The sequence below is a fragment of the Rhamphochromis longiceps genome, linkage group LG8 (assembly GCF_057381845.1).
Source record: "Rhamphochromis longiceps isolate RC_006_pf linkage group LG8, R_longiceps_female_GT1.1, whole genome shotgun sequence".
Lineage (NCBI taxonomy): Eukaryota > Metazoa > Chordata > Actinopteri > Cichliformes > Cichlidae > Rhamphochromis > Rhamphochromis longiceps.
In genome coordinates, this window is record NC_140564.1 from 24,918,539 (window position 1) to 24,932,282 (window position 13,744).

The 13,744-nt window shown below is 39.0% G+C and overlaps 1 protein-coding gene across 1 annotated transcript in view; it reads right to left on the reverse strand.

The window, feature by feature from the left end:
- chst15b (carbohydrate (N-acetylgalactosamine 4-sulfate 6-O) sulfotransferase 15b) overlaps positions 1-12,798 on the reverse strand; it is a 40,099-nt gene extending 27,301 nt beyond the window's left edge. The window contains exon 1 of the mRNA XM_085416677.1: positions 12,542-12,798. The gene's annotated coding sequence lies outside the window, so the exon portion shown is untranslated. The remainder of the gene's footprint in view (positions 1-12,541) is intronic.
- Positions 12,799-13,744: the final 946 nt, after the last annotated feature.

Consider the following 13,744-nt stretch of genomic DNA (forward strand, 5'->3'; position numbering starts at 1 on the left):
CAAAGAGGTTTGCATGACTGCCACATGAATGGGAAATATACCTGAAATATTCTTTATTATATATAAATGCATTGTTATATATTTGCATCAGTTTTACATAGCATAAATATTGTATCTGCTTAACCTAAGCTTTTAAGCATATGAGTGCAGCCTTGCCCAGACTCCTTAGAGTGAATCAATGTGTTTTCATCTCACCATGCACATCTGAGACTGGACTATCAATCAATATATCAACTGACATAAACAGATACAGTATATACAGAGTTATTTTATATACACTGTGTATTTTGAGAATGAAAAATTATAAAGTCATTGCTTATTCAGCTTTCAGGGACATAATTTTCCATCTTACCACCTTAAGTGAAAACATTTAACTCTTCATTGCTATCACTATTACCTGAGCTGCTTTGCTGAACAAGATATTCAGTGACATTTGGAAATTACCCACCATTTCTAGCATTATGTACTAAAAGCAACTTTAACATCCCAGGGAAGAAAAAAATATACCTATGAATTAAGTATTCTTACCATTCCTATTCATTGAATCAGCCCTTTTTTGCAGATCCTTTGATAAGAAAATACTTATTTGGTGATCAGAAAAAAATGTTTCGGCAGTTAACAGATTTATGAGTTTATCTAATTGTTTTTGTTAATGTATTTGAGCACATGATGAAATTAAAACTATCAAACATGCTGTACAAACTGTTAACTTATTTTTTGTTTAAAATTGCAGCTCCCGGTTCAATTCAATTATCTTAATTCTAATGTAATGTTTGATGATTCTTTTGTAATATGTATGATGGTATTTGTCTTAATTTGTAACTGCTGAATAAAAGAAAACTTGTATTTGCCTAAAGGATATATATAAGTATAGTGATGATATGCTGAACTCATTCAAACTCAAGTAACTACGTACTGAATAGTTAAGAAATTAAGATATAATCTAAATAAAACTGAAACTGATATGTTAAATTAAATTAGTCTTAATAGAAATTTTACATCCAGCTGAGCTCATTCTCCACTCCACTCCAGTCTCCTGCAAATAAACTTGTTTACTTGTGAGACTCTGACTAAAGCTGGAGGAAATAAAATAAAATCCTGCTGTTTTGAGGATTCCAGAAGCAACTTGACATAATCAGAGAAATGCAGCCTCTCTCTGCAAATACAACTTGGACGCTCTTGATACCCAGCAAGGCGCCATCTCCACTTAGTAAACTGGAGTCAGACAAGTTTTCATCTGCTGCTATCTTATTATGAGGAGAAGCATCAAAGGCCATGACGTGTTTAGAGCAGCTTCCTGTTTTATCTGTAATTCATTGATTTCTGCAGGTTCTCTAGTAGACATATATGGTAAGCCTATGCAATAGTGTTTCACACCTAGTTAGCAGTCAGAGCTTGTCTTGCCAGCTATGAGCATGGTTTGAGTCTTAGCCTATGACTGCCAAGAAAACGTGTGAATTAACAAAATGTAAGCTATTACTAAGTCAGTTGGCTCCCTCACTAGGGAGCAGGTCTGATGTAAACAGTTTTAAGAAGGCTACTCAAGGGCATCCCACCGGATCTATAATAATAAATTGGCCTGTAGGTTTTCAGCTTATAAGGTGCTGTGCTTTATTTTTTTGTCCCTGCTACATTATACAAATGACTCAACAGTAACGAAGGCTTGGACAGGCTTAACAGACAGCCAGGCAGGTTAATTTTCCAAATTAAAGGTGAGCATTAAGAGGTCTCCTTTTTAATAGCTAGGATTAATTCCATGGTATATTTTAATTTATAAGGCTGTCACTATGTTTCACCTCTAGCAGAAGGATTACTTACACTGTAATTTGAGTGTCAGGTAAATCACGGTAATACATCTGTCCTGTTCCTCCTAGAAGTAGATTATATATACACAATTCTACCTGCTTGGCCATATCCTGATGAATTGCAGCAGGCTGAGGGATGCTCTAACTACAACAGCACATCCGTCTTGCAAAGTGTAACAATTTCTCTGCTACACCAAAGGTTCATATTGGCAGCAGCTGCCAGCACAGATATAAAACTCCAGCTCCAAATTAACTTGGCAGGGATAATCCCACGAAATGATAGCTAAAGCGATGGAAATAACATTTGTACAAATCCCTTGTGACCCAAGCCACATCTGTGTCCTCACTGCCAAAAATTCACAAAAAAGTAAACAGCCTTACAGGTACGTCTGACACTTTAGCTAAACATTTGGGACCTGTCTGGTAAACGGAACTCGGTGTTGGCCTTTCAGCTAAACCAGACGTGCTGCCAAGTTGCATGTGCATGCTAAGATGCATCCTCTTCTTTGGGTTAAATAAGCCCCCGAGCTGTTGCTGTTGGTACTTCTAATTGCAGCTTTAACCTTGCGTTAAGGTACATTGCAAGTAACACAGAGTAACACACAACCAAAAGCAAAAGCTTTCAGCATAGTGCGGTTATTTTAAAAAATCCCATCTCACAGGTGAGAAATGACTGGGACACTGAAAGGTTTCCCAGTTGCTCATCAAAAAAAGAGTAGCCAGGGGTAATTGGGAAATCAACACATCTATCTGTGGTGCTCTATTTTGTTGAGGTGCCCACAGGTCTGTGCTGAGGCCCATTAGAGTGACATCTGGAAGAAAGATACTGGAGTCACACACAGAGAACCACTAATTCTGTCTTTCTACTGCCCTGCAACCCCAAGAAATTCCATGGGAACATACACACACACACATCTATCTATATATAGATATATAGATATATCTATAAATAGAGATAGAGAGATAGTGTGATGGTATGCTGGACTCATCCAAACTCAAGTAATTGCGTACTGAATAGTTAAGAAAGTAAGATATGATCTAATATGTTAAGTCACATTAGTCTTAATAGAAATTGTGGTATATATTTGTCTGTTCTTTAAATTTATATTAATTAAATATTTCACAAACATGAAAAATTTCACAAATATGAAAAAATGAATAATTGATGAGAAGTAGTAGGTTTCACAGTAGTTCCTAATTTTTTCATGAAATGTTTGGATTGCATGTCACAAAATGAAAGGTCACACTAGACAAGTTTTTCAGCACTAAATAATAGAATGACAAATGTTGAAGATAACAGTTTGACAGGCCTCAAATTGTATTTTTGAAAAAAGGAAGATGATTCCAAACAGCTATTACAGGAAATCGTGAATTATCTTTGGTGTGCAGCCAATCCTTAAGAAAATTTGTAAATTTGCCAAGTGGAGAACAAAAAAATTACAAAAACTATTCTTTTTACAGCAGATGAACGTATAAGTCATGTCCTTAAGAAATAGGAAAAAGATCAGACACAGTATCTGAGAGATAAATCTCACCTTTCAGCTGATCCGCTTTACTTTTGGCTAAAGCCTCAGCAGAAATGATTGATCATGAAGCCCGGAGAACCAGGCTTCATGATCTTCCTGAGAGCTTCCTGAAGACTGTTGAAAGAAAACTTGCCAAAAAGAGTTGCTTTTAGGAATAAAGGTGGTTGTTAGATTTGTATTGTTGATTGTCATTTATGCTTAGAAATATTTACTTATATATGCTTAGAGTTTTGTAATTAGTTGTAGATTGGTAGAGGTTTTGATCCTTGATAGTCTGCAAACTTTGTGTGTATTAGACAGCACTTTGGGAGCATGAGAGGTCATACCGTGTCTTATTGTTTTATGGTAGGATTAACGTAGCTACATCTGTTCTAGTCTAAGTGCTCTTTGTTTAGATGAACTGCAGGACTTCCTCACCGTGTTATCTAGGATGAACCATCTAGGGTGAGGGGGAGGCTACCCTCTTCCTGACCAAGGATGTTTAACCCTTTGATCAGAAACACACACACACACACACACACACACACACACACACACACACACACACACACACACACACACACACACACACACACACAGGCAAGGTACTCTTTGTTTGTATGTAGACGTCGTATGTTAATGAACCTATGCATATTCATGTAACCTCAATAAAAGGACAGTGTTACGGGAGGACGGACGAGAGCTACTGGGGTCAAGCGAAGGAACGGCGTTTGTCTGGTTCTCTCCCGTGCACGAGTACCATGAAGAAGTTTGCCTACTTGCGTCTTGCTTGCAGTGTAATTATATTGTCTTCAACGTTCCAGCAGATGGGTTCAAGCTACAAACCTATCAGTGGTCATCCAATAATATTGTGAATATAAATAGTTTAAAATATTTCATATACACATGATTCTTGTGCTTCAATCCTGCTTTGCCCAGCCACTGGTAGGATTTCTTGATATCAGCCATTTTTTCTCTCTGCTTTACTAAGATTCTTTATCACTACTTATTTTAATATCATACTACACATCTAGACCTAGTGGTTTCACAAACCTATGTTGTTCAATTATTTCTCAATTATCTAAATTACATTTTCTTCCTTTTCCAACCCTTTTCAGTTTTTATGTTCTCCTGAGAGATATAAATGTCTCTGCTTTTACTAAACAAAAACAGTTGAAATCACTGAACTTCTTTTTGAATATTTAGTGGAAAACACAATATTAAACCTTGCATTAAATAAATAAGATGTATATCGTGAATGTGGATATTTGCATAATTGCAAATAGTTTTCTCTGCACACATTATCCCTTTGTGCCACAGTCCCATAAATCATACCACTGGCTGCTAAGGGGGGTTGTTCAGCTCGCCAAAATCCATCTACATGGCACAACTGGATACAGATGGTGTGGGAAATAAAAGCCAGTTCAGCTCCCCATGCATCATTAATACAAGCAATGACCCCCAGCTTGGCAGTGTCACGCAACCGTGAGTTGCCAGACTTAGCACCTCAAAGTCCCAGTGAGATGTCTCAGTAGCACAAGGTTTGTTGCGTTATTGAAGAAATTTGAAATTGTTTCTCACAACAGTCATTTCTGCACATTAAAACTCGCATGCTGCTTGAAAACAGGTTGTTTTTCATGTGATTTTTTTTCCTTACCTTTAATTTTTCCCACTTAGCAGTACATGTAGTAGCTTATAATTTTTTTTATTCATTGCTTTAAATTTGCAAGGAACCAGAGACAAACCACTGTTTGACTAGCAAACCTTTGTGACTTATGGGATTACACCAAAAAGAAGATGAAGCATGTGACTTGCCATTAAACTTCCCATTGTTTACTGGAGCCAAATGAATTTTGCATGCAAGTCATTCACTTGATAAAGCAGATGAATGTCTGTCAGCATGGTAGCTTAATCACTGGATGTTCAGCACAATGACAAACAGCCTCAGTCCACCACTTCACACAGACAACATCTTCTGGAGTGGTTGCTCCTCCACCGCCACATAAATCCTTTCCTCTGATTCACTAGTCTCATCAGGAATACATAACATGACTTCATTGGAGGATCCATCTATCACCGGGCACCCTGCATGCACCGTTAGTTTCAAAGTCCAACTCCCACACTAAAACACAGCCAGAATGCAGCCGGATACTGTTTCTAGTACAGATCATTCAGTCATACACCGAAGCCCGCTGTCACTTAGACGCAAGCTTACAAAAACACCAGTCTGTTTATGAAAATTTACAAAGGCAACAAAGGATTTCCTGTGACAGGCGAGAAGCTGAAGACGACATATTTAAGAGCTGACATCTCTTTTGATAGACTGCTTGAATGGCCTAAGACTTTTAAATAGACATAGAGAACAACACAGCTTCTGACAGCCGGTTTGTTTACGGTGACGCAAAGAGCTCTTTTGCATACTAATGAGATACATGTATGTTTCCACTAAAGTCTGCAAGATGTGCAGTCTTCACAGGACATAGAATTAGTTGAATAATAAACCTCTGGCAAATAAATAAAGTCTTCAAATTACTTGTTTTGCTCAAACATTGAAAACACAAAAAAATATTCAGTTTTAAATTAGAGAAAATCTTTGAATACAGAAAATAAAAACAAGGTGGACGTTTTTTGTTTTGTTGACAATATTCTGTTGACATATAGGGAGGGTAAACACTTTACAGATTTTGAGGGTTTCAACTAGAGATGGACCGATCCGATATTATGTATCGGTATTGGTCCGATACTGATGTAAATTACGGATATCGGAGAGAAATAAAAAATGTAATCCGATCCATTAAATATCAAAAAAAGCACCTCACAGAACGCGTCATGTGATAGAGTGGCTGTGTGTATTTGTAGCCTTGCTACCAATCTGGCATTTCATCTCCGAGGAAGTTATCCCAGAGAGAAGTAAAGCAAGTGTGTAAGTTCATCTCTTAATGTTTGTAAAGCATTCCCGTAAGCTTTACAACTGATATATGGAGCGACTGCCTCTCATTCTCTCCCCCTCCCTCTCCTGCTGCTACTTCAATCATGAAACTGATCAATGATCAGCTGATTGGCTTTTCTGTCAAGAGTCCATCTCTCTTGCTTGTCTATCGCCCACTGCGCGCCAGAAAGAGGAAAGCAGCGGCTGAACAACAGCAGCACGTTTAAGCTTGATAAGCTGTTAGAATTTATTTACTTTCTACACCAGGATCCTTTTCTACGTAGCTGACAGCTGGTAACTGTGCAGGGGCGGTTCTAGCAAAGTTTAGCCAGGGGGGCCGATAGGGCATGAACAGGGAAAAGAGGGCACAAAGACATACTTTTCTTTCTTATTCTCATTTAAAATGTCGAGCTTTTAATAAATAATTATCCAAATCTTACACCCAAAGTTTTAATCTGATGTAAAATGTATAGAAGTCCATTACTGTATATAGTAACTATTAAGTCTAATATACCCTAGTAAGCTATAGTACTTTTTCTTTGGGAAGGTACGATCTGTGCAGTCTGCAATTCTGTTGAAGAAAGATGTTGATTCTATTTAATTATTCTTGAAAAATAATTTATTTCTGTGCATTTTCTTTCACACTGCATCAAATTAAAGTTGATTACGTCAATTAAGCATCATGAGGTGGAGGGTGGGGTGTTCCCTTTTTTTTTTTTTTTTGCTGGGAGTTTTAGAGCCCTATTAGTTAGGTTGCTTACTCTTTAAAATACCAGAATAGGGAGAATGGAGTAGGTTTAAGTTTATTAGATTGATCAGTATTGCTGAACTATGAAATATTTTGGGTGCAGTGTATTTTTTGCATACAGGTATAACAGAATAGCTTTAGTGTTTTTTTTAAACTTGAGTATGAACTTATACAAAAAGGAGCAAGATATTAAAAAAACTGTTTTATTGATTAAAAAACACACTATATTGGATTCATTTCGGTATCGGCAGATATCCAAATTTATGATATCGGTATCGGACATGAAAAAGTGGTATTGTGCCATCTCTAGTTTCAACACTGACCAGAAATCTCTTAGCCAAGTGGGTGTCTAACCCACAAAGATTAGTTTTCAAAACAAAACTGCTCTGCGGCCGTGGGCACAGTTTATGAATGCACATTGCAGGAAGACAGGTATTATAGGGTTTTTCCACTGTGGTGGGTTTAGTCACACCAAACTATGCCATGAGCGACTGAGAGCAACTGAGTCGCCCTGGCTCTGTGCAACTTTTCACCTTGATGTGTTGTGGTGTGACAGTGGAAAACAACAGCAAGGACCAAGACACGTGCCGACCTTTTCATCTCGCTATGGCTGCTTCTTTTCATACGATTCTCCCACGCAAAACTCCGTAACTGACCAAACAGTACAGAATCTGTACAACGCTGCATTTCTAATAATGCCTTCACAGCAACCTTTTAAAGGAAAACATGGATGTGTCAGTATGCGTCAACAGTAGCACAACGGGGCTCCAATGACACTGAAAATCTCTAATAGGAAAAATGAATTGAATTGAAAAAGCAGAACTGAAACTATTTAAGCAAGAGGTGAATACTAAATATGGACATTTTCAAAAATGTAAGTTTCTCTCTAATCCTCAGAGCAGACTCATAGACCCTGAGGACACAGCTTAACTGAAAAGACGTCATGTTGTGGGAGTGGGAGGGGTTTGTATTGCTGAGGGTTGATTACATACTGAATCTACAGCATGCAACATGCAGCCAGTGCTGAAGAAAACAAAGGTTTCGTAAAAAGCCTGAAAGGAAGGTGAAAACTTGACAGATTTTTTTTTCATATTTCGATATGTCTACTTGATATAAAGCATCCTGCAGCAGTGGTTGAATTTTTATTTCAAAGAAACAAGACACAGGTCAGATGCTTCACTTGTGAAACACAGTTGTGCTACAGGATGGAAAAAGGCCATGTAAGAGAACAAAATGGGTGCCAGTTATCAGAGCAGGGCTGGAATGCATGAGTCACTGAGAAAAAGAAAGCTGTGTTCAATATCAAAAGCACTGATCTGTGGTGTGGTGTGAGGTACAATTTTGAGGAAGCCAAGTGAGACAGTAACCCTAAACCACACGATTGCATTTTACACAAAACATGCAGATACAGGATGTGCAGAGAGTATGCAACATACCCGATGCTGACGTTTACCGACATGCAGTGTGCTCTCTTTCCCAGTGCAATCAGGGCACCTTTGCTTACAAACCCTGTTTTACTTGCCTGATGTACAATGATACTGTCCATGCTTCCTTATCATTTAAAGCTAGATCAAATGTTCAGGGCCCAGCATAACAGACTGAGAACACAAACAAGCCTGCACAAGCTGTAAACAGCCACAATCTCTCCAGCATTCAGAAGTACAGTGCTTCAGTGCATTTTACAGACGAGTCCTCAGTGATGAGTGAGAAAGATAACAGGAGGGGAGAAGAATTACTGAAACTGTTGGACAGATTGTTTTTTTCTTTAAATAACTACTAAAATCTGAACAGAAGGGGGGGTAGTTGGCTTCCCTTGACCACCAGGGAAAAAATGCCACAGGGTCTGATCAGAGGCTTTTGGGATGAAACAGAGCTGCTCTGGGACACACTGTTGCCCCATCTGGTGCAAAATGTCCCAAACGAGTTCTCACTGAAAACAAAGAAATGTGGGGCAAAAGGAAGCTGGCAGGAAGACAGACCATGCACCAGTGTTCATTAATACTTCCGCTTTCTAGTTCATTTTGATAAATTATGACACCACCAGCAGAATATGAAAACGTTTCAAGATTTATGGGCTGGATTACCCGGTGAAAATTACACCTAAATTAAAACTGCATGAATAAACAAACGCACCGACGTGGCAAATGCATGTGACACTAAATGCACAATGGCACGATTCACATGAAAGTCTTCACTTCTCTCTGCTAATAAAAGCTGCCCCACTGCACAAAACACTTGGGTTCATCTTGTGCACTTGCACTAATCCGGTGTGTAATTCATCCTTCGTCCAAACATTGGGATACGTTTCATCACTGTCAGTGTCTAATGACTTTAAATCCATGACTCTGAAAAGACCACAGCCCTTTGCATATTTTCTTTTAAATTCTCTATGGTAATTGTAATGGTAAAGGTCACTTAAATTGAATTCCTATAGAATGCATCTGCTGTGTCTATTGCATCCCCTTCTCCTGAGAAAATTCCAACAAAGATAGGTTAGCATTTCTTCTTTATCAAACTCACAATATATAACAGCCTATAGCTTGGGTGTAGTTTATAAAACTACATCCTTGGAAATATACTTAAAGTTAGCCTTTGTCATTTGCTCAACAGAATGCTTGATTTTGAATACATAAGAAAATGCATTAGGAAAAACAAACCCTGCTTAAACAGCTTTAGCTTGTTATTTACATTCCTGTGATCTATACAAATCTCATATCAACTTAAATGAACTCGGGCCCTTTTGAAAGATTCTTGGTGAAAGTAGAGGCACTTGGAGCCAGGCAATTATTCATGGACTAAACGGTGGGTTGAAAAACAAAGGAAAACGCACAACTCACCACTGCAATGAACAAAGATAGGTCTAAAAAAGAGAGCTGCAAAGTTCAGTACAAGCAGCTTCCACTTCATAACCAGCAGAAAAATCATTTACATCAAGTCTGAGTCATCGATTTTGTAAATGAGATATAGACACGTAACGGTTTGGAGATGACAAATTTTAAGCCGCAAGTTTTTTTTTTTATCATAAGTTCTGCATTTTGGCCATTGACATCGCTTCCACTCCTTGCTCAGATGTCATGGGCGGGAAGTGGAAGTGAATCTTTACCCATTACGAGGAGTCACTTGTCAGTCATTTATTGGGTAACAACTTGTCATAGTCATTTTCTGCTTATCATGTGTTTTACGTCAATTTAAACCTTTTCTTGGAAAATAATTATAGTGCTGCAATAACCCTTAGGGAGTGAGAACGTGTTGGCAATAAATATGGCTTGAAACTTGTAAATAAGGCCAAAAATAAAGAAATGTATACAAAAGAAAAGTATACTGAGGTCATACATCGGGAGAGAAGTAGGGTTATTTTCTCTTAAAGTTCTCTCTTCTTGGCTTCTGCTGATCTGCTCATGCATTCCCCATCGTTTTTCAGAAACCGAGGAATCTTTTACATACAGACTGTGATCTGCTTAGCAATAAGATGATCGCCACGTCATATTTATATGCATTTTTCTGCCGACGTGATGTTTCACATCAAAACTGATCTTATCCTTTCTGTGAAAGAAGCGTGATCATCTTCAGGACCGGAGAAAAACCAGTGTTTGAAGCTGTTAATCCCGCTGTGCTCACATTTACACGTAATCAAAGCCTCATTGAAAAAAATCTTTCTCCTCATACTTGACAGAAATATTATTCATTCATAGCTCTGCTTCTTCAAGATGCGAAATGAATGCCTCATCAGCCCAGTATGAAGAGAGACGTTGACGCTACACCAGTCAGAAGTTTGATATGATAGATCAACTTGGGCTGGCCAGAGTAATTCATCAAAGTGCTTCAGTCACTCCAGAAATCTGTTGTGGGTAGAAATCTTTAAAAAAGAGCTTGAACAAAAACAGTGAGGCTGCTAGAGGCCACGCACGCTACCCTCAGTCGAGGCATTTAAATCATTTTAATCATCCATCCCACTCACTGTATAATAATATACTGCAGTGAGAAAGAGAATCCCCACCACACTTACGCCTACGACTCGCCTTCCCACATAGACTGTGTCAACTTACAAACAGCTACACATCCTGTCACAGACACACACACACACACACACTGTATATATCCTGCCGCGCCAATGTAAACAACATGACATGATATATAAGCTTTAAAAATAAGTGTTCTTTATGGATGATAGCAATTATTAATTTCATCACGGGTTGTTCTTTAATTTATTTTTTGAATGAGTGCTTAGTAGTTCATGATATGTAATTAAAAAAAAGATGACGTCTTCACATTGCTTGCACAGTTAACTGCCCTTAAATCCCACAAATATGAGATGTATGGTGACACAAATCATTTAAGTTGATGGTCGCTATAGGATGCGTGGCATTTCTGCTTGATAAATGTCTCAGCTCTTTAAACACTTCATTAATTCCCTGGCATTCATCTAATCAATGAACTGCTCCAGCCAGCACTAGTGCTCTTGACAGATTTCCCATCACCTCTGCATTGTCCTGCTACTTAAGTTCTCTTTCGCCGATTAAGTTCTCTCAGCGTTTGAGACCACTGCAGCCACTTTGCTACCTGTGCTCAATTAAAAGCTCAATTACAGTAATTAAAATCCCTTGTAGTAGCTACTGTGCACATTAACTTAACCAAGCCGAAAGTTAAGGGGGAAGGAGGTTAAAGTGAGGTGATTCACACCGAGGGGCATGTGTCAGCCACTAACCAAGCACATCACATGACTCCATAAAGCACCAGCATATTCTAATTTAAATGTCTACCTCCTGCAAATTCTTTCAGGCAGTTAAAGATAAATGTGCAGGTGTTTTCAGATCCTGCTTGACTGTGAGGTGCGCCTTTACGCGCAATCGCAAAAAGATGCCGTCTCACTCCCAAACACCCCCCGGTCAGGCTGGCTTCGCGGCAGGCATCAGTGGTCGGTCTGGTGTTGTTGGACAAAGAGAGGACCGCTCCGTCCCTCCAGAGGCTTCCCCTGCTCTCATTGGTCAGCAGGAAACCTTTTGTTTGGTCTCTCACGGTTGAAAATCCTGCATCTCATGAATGGAAGCCACATTTTCTCGCAGGAAATGTAACCAAAGACCTCGCTGTGGTTACTTTGGAATAAAAGCGACCGCTTCACTGATTGCGACTCGAATAAGATTTCCTCGATAGTTTTGCGAATGATCTCCACGATGTTCGCCCACGATTGGCGCTCTTTTCGGTAACTCTCAGGAGCGGCGGCTCTCTCCGCCGCTTTAAAATGAGTCAAATCTTGGGTTTGATTAGAATACATAGTGACCTATTCATTCCCTTTAGGGAGAGCGGGCGCCTCTGCGCTGAAAGGAGTCCGTTATACTTATGATGTCTCCGTAGCTATACACTGTGCGCGCACAGTCAAATCAGCCATAAACTTTTCCATTTCTGCACCCGCTCCCTTCAGACACACAGCCAGAGAAGCGAGTGCATAAACTATTTTGAACTGGCGCAGACAACAGGTTTCACAGCAGAAAACTGATGTTAAAAAGGTTAAACAGCCGTGAAAATACAGCAGGCTGCTGTGTGAAATAAAACCTACCATGAGTTTATTTGTGCCGGCAGCGCTCGCACGTCCGGTCGGATCAAACAACTTCTCATAGCCGGCTCATATTCCCTGGTCAGTGGTCACGAGATTTAAAGGCATTTGTAAATCCATGCAATTGTTCTGTTTTCTTCTTCTGCGTCTTTCCTTCACGGGCGGTTACATGAGAACAAGTTAAAGCATGCGAGCCAGGCTGTGTGACAGTCTTTCTTTCGCTTCTGCCTCTCGCTCAGGCTCCCAACGCGAACAGTGGGAGTCAGTCTCTCTCTCTCTCTCTCTCTCTCTCAGTCTCTCTCTGGTGTTGTGTGATGCTTGGGTGAGAGGTCAAACGGATGACACGCGGGTTTCCTAAGAAGAAATGTAGAAATCAGTTCTAACTGTGGAGTCTGGGACCTTAAGCAAAAATTCACAGAAAGGGAGCGATGACCCTGCAAAGAGTCATCACTATTGTGTTATAAATAAGCTGACACCAACAAAATAAATTTGAAATAGAAACTGTTTAGATTTCCAAAGTTACCTACTATAATTTTCAATGTAACATGAAATGTACAAATAATAACATAAAAGACGATTTAAAGAAGAATTAAAACACAATTATTTAAATAACTTAACTCTAGAAATGGCAGAGGTGGTTCTGCCGGGATCTTCTTTGTCTTTACATGCCAAAAATCCGTGATGCATTTGCTGTGGTGACACTTGGGAAATAAGAGCGCATCTGAAATGACCTTCTAGACTGGAGAGGACATGTTTATTTCCAAAACAATGCCCTACACCACGCAGACTGGTTATAAAGTATTGACATAAATAGTAGCTTTTCAGCTCTGCTGCTCGTGTCCTAAATCCAACGAACTAAGTTAACAAATGTCAGACATCAAAGTAAACAAAGGAAACGATGCGATGCTAGACAAAGTTATCCTATTCAAGTGCTTCTTCCCCAAGGCGGGTTCTCTAACTAGGTTCATTATGAGTGATTTACATCAGCAAGTGTAAGCATGTTTAGATTACTATGAATTTCAAAAAATAATCAGTGTTTTTTAATCCAACTGAAATATATAAATATGTATAAATAAAATATATCCTAAGAATAAAAAGAAAAATAATTAAATGGCTTACTCTAGAAATGGCAAGAGTGGTTCTAGTAGTAGTTAGCACATTTCCCTTTTAGACCTAAATCCCTGGTTTGATTCTGGGAGGAGACAC